The following is a 13,419-nucleotide window of genomic DNA, read 5'->3' as shown; positions in this document are numbered from 1 at the left end:
TCGCGGAGAACATATTACATTTATCTTATTGTTTCGCGTTGGTTCAGCTATCGATAATATTGAATTTTGTCATAACGAAATTAGTGATAGATATCTATTTTATTTTCTAAGTAAATATGTACTTATATACGTTTATAAATTTAAGAAAGATGATTCGCATTTCCTGACTAAACTCGACATAAAAACGGTGAAAAATATTAAATATTTTTTTACGATAACATTTACGATTCCGTCTTGGAATGCATCTTCATAACCCAGGCCATACGTATAAAATTCCGTCATAAACAATCGTGACGTATAATTTCTATACACTTTGTATAACTCGTATACCTGATATATTTGTTATTCTTCGGGTTTCAATAGTCGGTGTCGTTGATACGTTACGCGTTGTATCGTCGCGACGTTTTCGACGACTTTCGCGAACGTTCCTCTCCTTTGGGGCAGAGCTGGAAAAAAAGAACAATTGAACGATATTTGAAAGAGTATATCTTTATGAAATTTTATATAATGCACACTAAAACTTACTGAACGCTAAGCGAAAAGGAGAATCGTCGCAGTGGCGTGAAACAATGTTTCGATCGAGTAGCTGCTGCATCCTAATGAGTTTGACAGCAGAATATACACACTCACTAAGGAGATTGGAGTAACTTGCAGTTCTTGACCAATGTTACGCTAGTCCTATTACAGAAAAGCTAGAAAGGGCAGGCACTCGTAGGATAAATGTTTAGTAAGGAGGATGCAGTAGATGGAGGTAAAAGGTGTATAGCGATTTCCCTGTGCGCCTCCCTCAATTCCCAAGGCTAGTTTCCATCTAACTTGACGCAACATACCGGTAATTTGTATCTGACCGGGCCTGTCGTTCTTCCTTATCATTTTTTATAAATGGTTGATAGGCTCGGCAACGCAGGACGAAAGTAGAAAATGGTCATGAAACACCTTGTTCACGCGAACTTTTCCTCCTTTCTCGCAAGAGTGAAAAACTCGTTGACATCATGTTCTGTGAGATGTCTGAAGATAAATTTGGTATTTCGAAAACGTTTCAGAACTTTTGCGTCGGGATATCGAAATTTGTCATGGGACTTTAATTTTTCTGCTAGAATTCAGGAAATTTTCTATAGAATTTTTAGAATTGTAAATTCCTTTGTTGAAATTTTTCTAATAATTAATGCCCAACTTTTTACAAAGAAATTCTTGAAGCTACTTCTCTTCATCTTTTATTAATTTAATAGATGTGTAAAACAGCAGATAATAATGCCATTAGTCGTTGTTACAAGTTTTAAAAGATATCTTAATAAAGATAAAGAGTTGTAGAGCGTAGTCTTACGGAGGGTGGAGGACGAGTTTGTAACTTTTGTCCGAGGACTGCTAATGGATTCATCTGTATGACTTTTCGTAGCAGACTCTCGCTTTAGAGGTATTATTATTGAACATCCAATAAGCACTCGAATCGCATGCCGTTTTCCATAGCACAAAGATCTGCTCTCTTCGTTAAATTTCAGTCTGTGGAACAGAAACATAGACATTGTTATAAGCTCTACACTTTTACATGCACGTATTATTTGATTCCGATGTTTTTTGACGGTATTAATGCATGTTCCGTAAACAACCAACTAAATTCATAAATATTCTTGGATTGAAGTATATCAAAGCTTGATGAAAAGTATTAACACGATTACGTGTTATAAAAAAGAAATGGAATATAATAAGCGCGTTTACTGTTCACATTTAGTTAAAAAGTATGTATGTATCAAAAGTAAGACATTTTCTGTAGCTTTCTACAAGAAAATTTGAAATATTTTAGGAAACATAATTTTTATCCTATTATATTGCTTAAGACAAATAAAATGTTCGTTACAATACCATAGAACCATTAATTAATTTAGGTATTATCTTAGATCACATTTATCCTGAAACACCTGGTATAGAACCAATACGATACCTGCTTACAGCACATGAACTGTTCAAAGCATCAATATAGGTACAAAGGATGCCTGTTTCTGACTTTATGGAACTAAATTATGCATAACTGTATTAAAATTATCGATTAACACAGCTAGCGACTTATGAACCATGGACATACTGAAATAACAATTAAATTAAACTCGCTTTGACCATTTTATTTGTATTTATTTGTCTCGTATCACGTGGATTATTATCTTCAAAAACAGAGATTTGCATTCCCGTATTTTTATTTTAAATAGTTCATTGTAAATTGATTGCAATTTAGGGAAAAATATGTCTACCCTTTGTTCCCTTCGTATTACTAAGAATTAAGTAAACGAATATTCCTCCAATATACATCTTATGAAATTAATTTCATGTTTACCTGTGCGAAATTTCAACGCTGCGCTCCAAACATATTTAGCGTTTAGCAAACCGTACTTGATCTAAAAATATTCAATTTTCCGCGCAATCCGCGTGTCAAGATTCCCACAAAGAGCGTACATATTTTATAAATAGCAGTAGTAGATATTATTTAACAAATAGCAATTTACCGATGGAAATATAATTTGTAAGCAAAATTCACTTTACTTGACATTTAAATGTTTATTGTTCTGACCCAAGCATCGATATTAGTTATTGCAGTTGAATAAATTGTTTTCTGATTCATTTTGTATCGAGATCGAATATAACAACGTCATTGATGTTAGTAATAAAACCAATACAATAAATACAATAGACAGAATTCGATAAAAACTCGCATCTACATAACGAATAATGATACGCATCCATCATCTATTAAGTTTGAAAATTATAGCTATTGTTTCTGTGTTATGATGAGTATTAATTACACGCATCTACTTTTAACCAGATTTATGTGATTTATATCACATAAGTCAACGTCTCGATACATCATCGTAAATAGGTTTTACAATCCAACTAGAGCGTGGAAAGAAAGGAAATAGTAAAACGGGTATTAAGTCAAAATATACTTAGTAAAGTAGTACAGGAAATGATATAACAAACTAATTTTGATAAGTTTCCTAAACTTGAAAGTTCGCATCAGCTGTAATATTTCTTTTGGAACAAGAACTGCACGCGTTACGAACAAAATTAGATGTTATACAATCGCGTTAGTTCACGTAACACAATTATATAATATAATTAACGTTACGTTTGTTTTTAAATTCTATAATTAGTAATAATACAATACGTATTAGTAATAACACTTACTTTTATGGAAATTAATTTTAAACTATACGAGGGAAACAGATGTCTATTATAATTTATATTTAAATAAATGGGACGTGTATGAAATATTATTAAAACTGTACAATGACAACAAAGTAAATAGTAACGTCACGTGACGTTAAACTTCGTGGGAACGATATGATTCGCGTTATCGATACAGAAATATTCTTTGATCGAGGTACTGAATCAGGTTGCTATAAAAATAATAAAAATTTAGATCGATAACAGTACATGAGCTCGTAGCTCATTACTAATGCTCTGTGAAGTAAAAAAATTTGTTAGTATAATGAGTTCATAAAGCACGCTATACTTATAGTATGTTTCTGTATACGTCGATACACGTTAAGTGCTGTTGAAACGCAAATATTCTAATCAATAAACCTATACTTGTGTTCACTTCAACACCTTTTTAACGTTGCTACTGCTTTGCTGATACAAGGCGCTCAAATTACCATTAATAGAGGACAATTAGAAAATATCGTGTTCTCGAAAAACACGAATTAACGAAGCTTGAACTGTTTGCAGTTTGATTGGATGCGCAGCGAAGGAGATGAATATTTGCTTGAGTTAATGGAAAAGTGATAAGAATTTCATAGATGACGTTTCGTCCAATCCAAATACTTCTGTTTGAAGAATAAATATTGCTTAGAAAAAGTAGATTTGACTACACAAAGGCACAAAATATCGAAGGTATATATTAGAGAATCATTATGATTCCTATTAATCTCCTAGCAACATAAGTATTATTAATGATCGTCGATGATTGTACCATGTTCTACCGTCAAGTATTTTTCGCCTGAATTCAAGTAAACAATTAAAGCGAAAAACAACATAACAACAATATGGTATACGCCATAAAAAATTTTAATTCCCTTTTCTTGACACAATTTCTAAACATTTCAAACTAAATGATAAAATTTGCTTTTGGTTATTGAATACGAAACATGAAATTAAAATTAACCTACTTCATACATTTTTAACTTGTAGATCCATCATTCGATTTCTATAAATTTTTCGTAAAAATACTTAAATTTTGAATTAACGCTTTTACGTCGATTCAAGCGGTTTCTAAAATGTCTTTTTCAGTGCACCATTTAACAGAATTTGGTATCGGTTTTATAAAGGCACTCAACTTTTGATATCCACGCTCTGAACCGAATTTCTAATTTAACTTATGCTATCTCAAAAGCGTGCAAATTTCCATAAATTTATATTATCGATTGTGCAGAATCATCAGTTTAGTGCACTTGCAGTAAGAAAGTAGATTACTTCAGTTAACTAATACCTATCGATAAGTGTAATATCAGATCTTATTTGATTTCTGATCAAAGATGACTATTACGCTTATCAGGCGAAATATCTATTTATCGATCGATGTAACGACACTAGAAAATACGTGACATTAACTTAACAAATCTACAATTTGTTCGATTTCTTTCAGGTCCATCCACCTACATACGTATTGATTTACTTTCCTCGTCACAGAAACAAGTTCCAATAAATTTCGATTAACTTTTTAATTCTTCTTTTAACTACGGGTAGTCGCAAATAGTGCACATAACAAACTATAGTCTGGCCTAATACAATTTCATTTCTATATCAAATACATTACATCGAAAGAAATATGAACGTTGACTCGAAGCTTTTATTGGAACCTCGAAAATGTCTTCCTTGAAAATGTGCCATTTTGGTCGAACGATTTCAACGTCTTTCAGCAAATTCTTGTAGAATTGTTATACTTCATGCGTGTGCAAGGAAGTCGCTAGGAGAATTGCAAGACTCGAAAAAAAGCATTCTACGAGATATACGAGACGCAATGCTTCAGGTGAACGCAAACGTTTCCGACAGGTTTGATGCCGACAAGTACGTAAAAAGGTACGCATCTTATGTTGCAACGACAAAGCAGAAGGAAAGTGCAAGGGGAATAAAAATTGAACAAAAATTGAAATGTCGTATACAGCTGCCTATGAAACGTATATAAGTATCGATTTAAAGAAAAAGATGTCTGCTCGTTTACAGAATATGTGGATTTTTTACAAGTTGTTCCCCCGCTAGCATCAAACGCGTTCATAGAGCCGTTTATACTGCGATAAAAATTGATTAACCGCAAGCTAATAAGATTAAAGTTCAAAATAAAGTTTGAAATTCAACGTTCAAAGCTCAAGAGCGCGATATACAGTTTTAAAATGTTTTAATTTTTCGTAACGCGTCGAACTGGTCGAACAATTCGCAAATTCGAATCATTCGCGTATGGGTCTAATAATATGAGAATGCAGTCGTGTGTTCGGAAAATTGAATAAACGATATTTGGCTGCGAAATTAATTGTGTAATTTGAAAAGTAGATCAATAATTTCCGATTGAATTCCAATCCTGATTAATATTGCTCCGCTCGTTATACGTTTATATTTTTACAGAGACGATTAAATTATCAAATAAATCCGAAATTTTCAAATATTTGTTCGCTGAATTTTTTCTACAAAGGAAATCGAGCAGCCACAAAAAAGATATAAATACAGAGAGATTGATTACAAAACAAACAGCCCTCTTATTCACTTTTCCAGAGTGCTTTTCGTGGAAATACGTTTAAAATGCAATCAATGAATGTAACATCATACACAAACGGTCACGTCGAAAGAAGAGCAAATATCGACACAATGTGCAGCAACGTGTCGATTGACACACACTCGATCTACCACGTTATTCGATCATACGATACGCCCTGTCCGAGCAACGCTCGTCAGTTTCAATCACCGAAAATCTCAAAGGCTCTCAAGCAAGACGACCCAAGCATATTTTAAATTCCAGCTCGACCACGTGACGCGGAGACTTCAATTTCGTTCTAAAGTTACGCTCGGAAATTAAGTAAACCGATCAGTTGATCCCGCTATGTGGCCTTTAGGTTGTTCCTACGACGATGAAGCACGGGAATTAAAAAACGGTGCAATTCCGAGGAAACTCAAACTCCGACTGTGATTCGCTTTCCTGTCAACATTAAAGCGCAGAATTTGTTTCTCCCTTTACTTTAACCGTCAGATCGGAATTGGATTACCGATTTGTCTCCAGTTTTCGTGTAATTAAGATATACAAAAGTGTACAGAAAGTCATTTACTAAATAGAAGTTAAGAGTTGGAGTTCTTCCTTAGAAAGATAGAACGAACGTTCGTAACATAGGAAAATAAAATAAAAACGCGCATAAAAATCAAATATAAACACGTTAAATTTTAGATAAAATCAAAATAGGTATTTAATTGAAGATCACAGCGATTTCTCGATGAAGAAATATTACTGTAATTATATTGTAATTGCCACGCTACTATTTTTAGTCATGTTCGCATATCTTGGTTACGTTTGACTAATACTTGGCAAAATAGAAAGAAACTTTGTACGTTATTTCATCAAAAACGGACATTAATTCGTTTGATCAAACTCCTACAATTACATACATACATGGAATACAACATGCGTATCGAAAGTTCAACGGGCGTTCTAGCGTTTGTCATCCCTCGTCGGCGTAGCATGGACATCGAATTTGACGGCCGTACCTCGTGCGATTGTTCACATGCAATACGTACAATGAAATAATATGACGCACATTGCAACGTGCATCGTAACGTCCATTTTTCCAACTCTCGTTTTTTCAACCCGGAGTTTAAAAACCCGGACAAAAACCGTGGCAGTTAAGCAAACATTATTATATACGTACGTATATATGCACATATAATAGTAGTTGTTCGTCATAATATTAGAAGTAGAATCGATATGTATGCGCGTTTTGAGTATTTAATAAAACATATGTACCCAATTTAGTATTAGGAAGGTTTTATGTTTTATACCTGTCGCAAAGAGCTAAATTTCAAACGTAAATTTCAAGCATAAAAGCGATAACTTTTATTTAGATCAGTATATTTATCACATGTTAAAAGTGCCATCAAAATAATTCAACAACTCTTAGCAAAATTGCAACTCGATTATACTGTTCCTTATGGATTACCTTCAACTGTTCGTGATCAGCCTTATTTGTATAACTACCCTGATGATTTAAGAAAATTAGACAATAATGTTTCGTGATTACTCATTGGACCTCTTACTGGATAACGTTCCATCTCAATATCCTTTGCGAGAACGAAGTGTCGCGTACAGGCAGCCCTCTCTATTTTCCCAGGCCAAGGCGAACTTCTCTTTGAACCTCGTTCGTTGACGGTAAATGGCATGGCACACGAGAAACCAATAGTTGTGAACAGACTACTTACGTTGTCAACCACGTTAGATGTCTCAAGATAAATCGAGCGGTGGCTGAGTTTTGTTGGAATACAAAAATTGCAACATTAACGAGTCAATAAGGAAGCAAGTTCGACGGTAAGTCAAGGATGACTTTCAAGGATCGACTTTTGCTTCCGCAACAAGAGATCAAAGAAGGAAACGGAAGACAATCAGGAATCAAGAAGAAAGGCAAAAAGAGATATTAAGAGGTAATAGGGGGAAATGGAATGAGAAAAGAGAAAAAGACGAAAGGGAGAAAATAAACGAGAAAGTATAAAAAGGACGAACAGAAGGAATTAGAAAGAAGTTAAAGAAAGATAGGAATGGAAAGTAAGATATAAAAAGAGAACAGGAGGACGAAAAGAAAGGAGAGGGAAATGAAATGTGGGATGGGAGAACTACAGAAGAGTAAAACCTAGGGAAATAAAATAGGGAAGAAGAGAAACAAGAAGCGAGAATGAAAGAGATGGAGTCTATGTAGGACAGTGAGTTGTCAGAGCGAAGACGCGTCGTGTCGGGAAAGACGAAATAGAAAAAGATAGCAGGGCAAATAAGAATCTTGAGTCGACTTAGAACGCGGTGACATAATCACGCGCATTCGCTCACCAAATATTTGACGTTTAAGACTATTCACCGTTTTGCGTGACATAGAGTTTTATTTCGCTTGCGTTTCGCCTATCTTACAGAGCGGAGGACAACGGTAATGTTATTTGCGATCGCTTTTTAAACAAACGATGATTTAGGAAAAGATTCGAGATTAATCGTACATTAAATTAGACGTTAGTTATATTTTCATCTTTTTAAGCGATGGGAATTTCTTTTCAAAAGTGTTATTAACTGTACGTAATAAAGTGAAACTTGCGTTGAAGCTTTCGGCAGTTCAGCACGAAAGAATCGGCTCTGCAAATTGAGGATCTAGCGCTGAAACTGAATCTAAACGCAATCATATATCTGCGATGAAAGTATCGCAAGTATCTGCAAATACTTTTGGACACTTGCTGATACATATGCACAGGTGAATGTTAAATGATTATTGCGAGCATTACAGGACGAGATGCTCGGGAACGATGCAGCTGAAAACTAAAACCAGTGTAATACTGGTGCAACAGTCAGCTAGTCACGACAACCACTACCGGCGACATCTCTGTTTTCGGCCCTGCCACTCTCCTTCAATCGTTATACCTCTGCTTACCTTCTCGTTATCTTCTCTATCTCGCTCTTTCTTTTGCCCTCTACAAATCCTTCCGTACTCCGTTCCTCTAACTTTCTGCCCCTTTCACCGTCTCTGTCACCCTTTTTATCCGGCCACTTTTAGCAACTTTCTGCGTTTCTCTCACTTTCGACGCAGCTCGAGCTGCGATCGATTACGAATCCCCGCTCCGCGCTGTCGCATGTAGAGTCGTCGAATCGGATTTCAGAACGACTCACCTGAAATTCTAATTTAAGACAGCCGGGAAGAGAGACCGGGATAGATACACGAATAGATGGGTAGATCGAGAAGGGGAAACGAGGAAGATAGAAAGGTTGAGCGCAGGAGCTTGGGACAGATTCTCTGCTACGACTGCTTCTCGTCCGCACGAACATCAGGCCGCATCCTCATGGCCGACGAACCGTTTCGCTTAATTGAGGGCTCGCCCGGCTACGACGTACCTCTCATACTCGAAATTCATCGAATTACTGGACTGCAACGAGACGAAACGGTTCTATACTATGGCACTAACCGTCGAGAAAAACGCGACTATCCGTTGTTCGTTTGAGTCGGCAGTACCATCGAATTGCGTTTCGTTTCCCAGTTATATGCTATATCGAGAAACGTTGAGAGATCTGATTGCTTGTATACGTAAGCTTACTGTAGGAACTTTTTATGAATGTATTGTGCGTTACGGGAAAAAATTTGAAATTAACGCTGTTGCGACGATAGTTAAAACTAAACCGGTAAGACAATAATTATTCACTTGAATACGAGTTTCCGAGTTCTGCGTATAAAAATATATGCGGTTTATTTGTTCTTGTGGAAACATCTCGAAGCTATTATTTACCTTGATTAGAATTGTTGGCAATATCATAATGAACATATTTTTAGTCAATTATAATATATATTATAATATAATTATATATATTTATTAATATTAATGATATTAATAAAGCAATCCACAGACACTCAACGGAGTAGCATACGTTCAATTTTAATAATCAAATAGAAAACATTCGCCAAACAGAGAAATTGAATCATTCTTACTGCGACAATATTACGATACGTCAGCCAACATTGCCAGATTTCATTCCAACTTCTAAAACTAATAACAAAACGTGCATAACGGTAATTCATTCATTCCCGGAGATCAAAATTAGTTTCGCCCTTAATAACGTGCTTGCTACTCTCGGCCTCTCCTCGCCGCTGCAATCTCACGCAAGCGATACTTCTAATTCCGCCAGTAGCTCTCTCGACCAATCTCTCTCCCTCGTAAATACAAGTTACACGATATTTTCTACCGTAAGCTAGCGTAAACAGCGCAATTCGAACTCCTCCATTTCGTAAAACGATGTATCATACGTACGGTACGTACACGTATTACGAGATTCTCGCGCGATTTTCCAACTGCTCGTCGAATGTTGCGACGCTGTTGCACGAGCTGACTACTACTGCCCATGGGAAAATTAAGCGCACCGAATAAGTTTCTATCTCTCGACCGAGCCGCGCCTCGTTGAAAGTTCGTCATAATTAGCTTCAGCAGCGGGCAGAGCCTCTTCAACAAAACCAGATCATTTGCTCGTTCGTCTATTCTGGACCAGCGGCAGGGAGAACTGATCTGGAGTATATCTGGTCGTGTCTGTGTTCACGGTGTTCAGTGAATCGTTGGCGCGAGTTCCTTTATGGCTGGAAGTGTTCGTGCATGCAAGATTCGGACCAGTATTCCAACAAAGTGTTCTAGCGTTTAATGTTTGCGCTCGCTGCACCAGATGTGTCGCGCATATACGTATGTCTACCTACGTAGGTATACACGTATGTACGTGTTTAAATAGGCACGTGTGCATATATTTATTCGTACGTGTGGATCTAAAAGCGGAGAAGGGCGTGAGTGCAAGATATGGTCCTGCGCGTGTGAACTAGTCCCGTTTTTTGAAACGAAGCCCGCGGCATCCTGGCATCGGCTCAATCGTCAAATGAGCCCGATTCCAAATGGCCCGCAGCTAGTCTCTTGCCACGTGCTCTTTATCACCGCACCTCTTGCATTCGTGTTGTATTTCCATGACCCCGGGCAGCGTAGGCGCGCGTTCAATTGTCCTACTGCGACTCGTTGTTGTGTACGTACAATGGTAATGTTACCCTCTGATTTTCTTTCGCCGACCCCGCGGGTCCGCTGACCTGGCTCTCCATCTTCTACGTAAGGACTGCTTTGTTAATGGCTCCATTCCTCCTCCCTCTTTCTCTCTCTCACTCTCTCTCTTTCTCTCTTTCTCCCTTTATCTCTCTCACTGTTTCTCTCCCCGAGACTGGTCACCACACTGTGGCTTGAATAATTCGTGAATCGCAACTACGGACAATTTCGAGCTTCGTGAGGACGTCGTTAAGGCGCTCGTCTGTGTTTACGTATATTTTTTCGTATTTCCACTTTTTCTTCTTCTGTTTTGCTTTCTGTTCGTGTTGGCATGACTGCTCTTTCTAATTGGTGCTGTGGCCAACTCGTAACGATGTGCTTGTGTCATTATGAAACGGAAACGTTGTTTATTTGATGCTTCGCTCCGTTAGGTCTCGAGGGATACCTTGAGGAATTAAATTAGTTGCCACGGGAGATAAATGAGCATTTTGAGATGTGGGATATTCTTCTCTCAGTCGTGCTATTACGGTTAATTATCTTACTGTTGTACTTTATTGTAGGAATTATTATCGTATTGTGTGTGTGTGTGTATGTGTGTGTTTATTATGACTGTCATCGCTATCTTTTTTCTACAATATAATTTTAACAATAAAAGAATGTGATTGAAACGATAATTTCACCAAATATTATTACATAATTCGCTTATTATCTATTCGTCTATAAAAAAAGTATAATGAAATATGATAACGAATATAATAATTAACAAAGTAAAATATTTCATGCTTCTTTCTTTTTTCTACAAAGATCTTTAGGTCATCTTTATGGTAGATATCCCTTTGCGTGAAAATATTATGGCTTCGGAATATCTTACTATATTTTTTCTTTAAAACCATTCTTTAAAGCTTAACGAGTTAATCCATTTATAATGTTAATGGTTTTTTCACAAGATGACCACGACAAAGCGCAAATGCGACCCGTATATATCAACATTATCGTTGTAACGGTGGCGTAACGAACATTGAATTACACTGTGCACGGCCTTCTTAATTAATTTCTCCTTACATGAAGAAGTTAATTCGATTTCTAAAATAGAAGCTAAGAATGTAGAACTGTACACCGATCGTTAGTTCTCTCGCTAGATTTAGATCTCGCTTCTCCTGTCCTTTTTTTCTTGTCACTACCGCCGTTCCTAAATAACCTTTGGTGGTAGAAATACGTCGAAATTATTTGCGCGCTTATCGAGTATCCTTAGTGCAGTTTAATTGCGGCGCGACGTTGTGACAGGAACAGTATTATTTCGATTACTAAAGAGCCATGCTGAAGCTCGTTATTTACGTGTGAATTTATACATAAATTTACAAGTCGGGACGCGGCAAGAAAATTTCTCACGACGGCCAAGCAACAATTGTTACAGCACCGAATAAAATATCGCCGTTGCGAACCTTCCATCGACAAAGGGACAAAAGTGCGCTCTCGCCGGGCCAACATAAATTATTCACGCATGAATTTACGCGCGTTCCCGATAAACAGAATTTGCACAATCAACTGGCAACCCCGTGACCGAATAAAATACAATCGCCGTGGAGAGCTGTTTTCCCAACAAAGGAACAAAGGTATTCTCGCATGCAATCGATGTGGATTATTTATGAAAAATATTTACGTGATCGAACGGCAGTCACTCAACGGGACGAGGTATTCTTGCGTAGTACACGAAAAAACAAGCACATAGGTCATAGATTGCTGATATGTACAATGCGAGATAAATAATGTAAAATATAAAAACACTAGGGAAATTGGATAAATATTTTCCATATAAATAAAGTTAAATTGTATGTGTGCTCGTTGAACAACTCGTTTTTTTTATATCACTTCATATTTTATGTTTAAGAGACGCCGTTCCTAGCTTCAACTAACGTATAGTTGTATAAAGCATGTATATTGTTTATCGAGCAAAAGCATTTTCCTACTAACGGTCTTCATCGTGAAAATGCACGTCTTCATAATTTTAGTTTTCTCCTCATAGGTACTAAAATACATATTGTAGGAAAAGACATCTATTACTACTAGCAGACATTCTGTATGGATGGTAGAACATTCGGATATTAAGGTATTCGGATAATGGAAGTTCGGAAATGGGAGGCTCTGCTGTAGTTCATCTCCTTTTATAAGTTACGTAAAGTGCTCTATTTATTATGAATACTTAGATTATTTCCGTTTTTGTTGAAATTGTTGTTTCTATCAGCACGTTTCTACTACTGGCTATGTCGCCAGGTCTAATTGTTCTCCTCGATCGTATTATGTATAATTTTTAACCTTGATTACCTTTTTGAACACATTGATTGGCTGATATTCGGAAAATTCCAATTACCAATCAGAGTATCCCACGAGAATCGTTCATCTCTTTTCCCGTTAGTATGCTCATTCCAAACAGATAGAAAGGCGGATCCCACGATCCTACGATAAATCAAATTCATCATATAGCAACCACGAGTAAATAACATTTAACATCAATTATTGTAAATAGGAAATTAATATCTAGAATCGATTGAAAATTGATTCAGCAAAGATATCAAATATAAACAGCTATATATAGCAATTCGAAATATCTACCTTTCATTCGTTTATTAGTTTTGGAGAATTTAAATG

At 36.5% G+C, this 13,419-nt stretch overlaps 1 long non-coding RNA gene across 3 annotated transcripts; it reads right to left on the bottom strand.

Annotated features, from left to right (window-relative positions):
- Window positions 1-238: 238 nt before the first annotated feature.
- On the bottom strand, window positions 239-9,317 carry LOC132911718 (uncharacterized). 3 transcript variants are annotated; one of them, XR_009659066.1, is made up of 4 exons: window positions 8,646-9,315; window positions 1,175-1,500; window positions 526-1,093; window positions 239-446 (listed from the first exon to the last, which is right to left on the bottom strand). It is a non-coding gene; the product is annotated as an uncharacterized LOC132911718 (long non-coding RNA). The 3 variants fall into 3 exon arrangements; XR_009659065.1 differs by having other exon boundaries at window positions 1,325-1,500; window positions 8,646-9,304; XR_009659064.1 differs by having other exon boundaries at window positions 526-1,500; window positions 8,646-9,317.
- Window positions 9,318-13,419: the final 4,102 nt, after the last annotated feature.

This window comes from Bombus pascuorum, chromosome 11, assembly GCF_905332965.1.
Source record: "Bombus pascuorum chromosome 11, iyBomPasc1.1, whole genome shotgun sequence".
NCBI classification, from domain to species: Eukaryota; Metazoa; Arthropoda; class Insecta; order Hymenoptera; family Apidae; genus Bombus; species Bombus pascuorum.
This window is presented reverse-complemented; position numbering and strand designations above follow the sequence as displayed.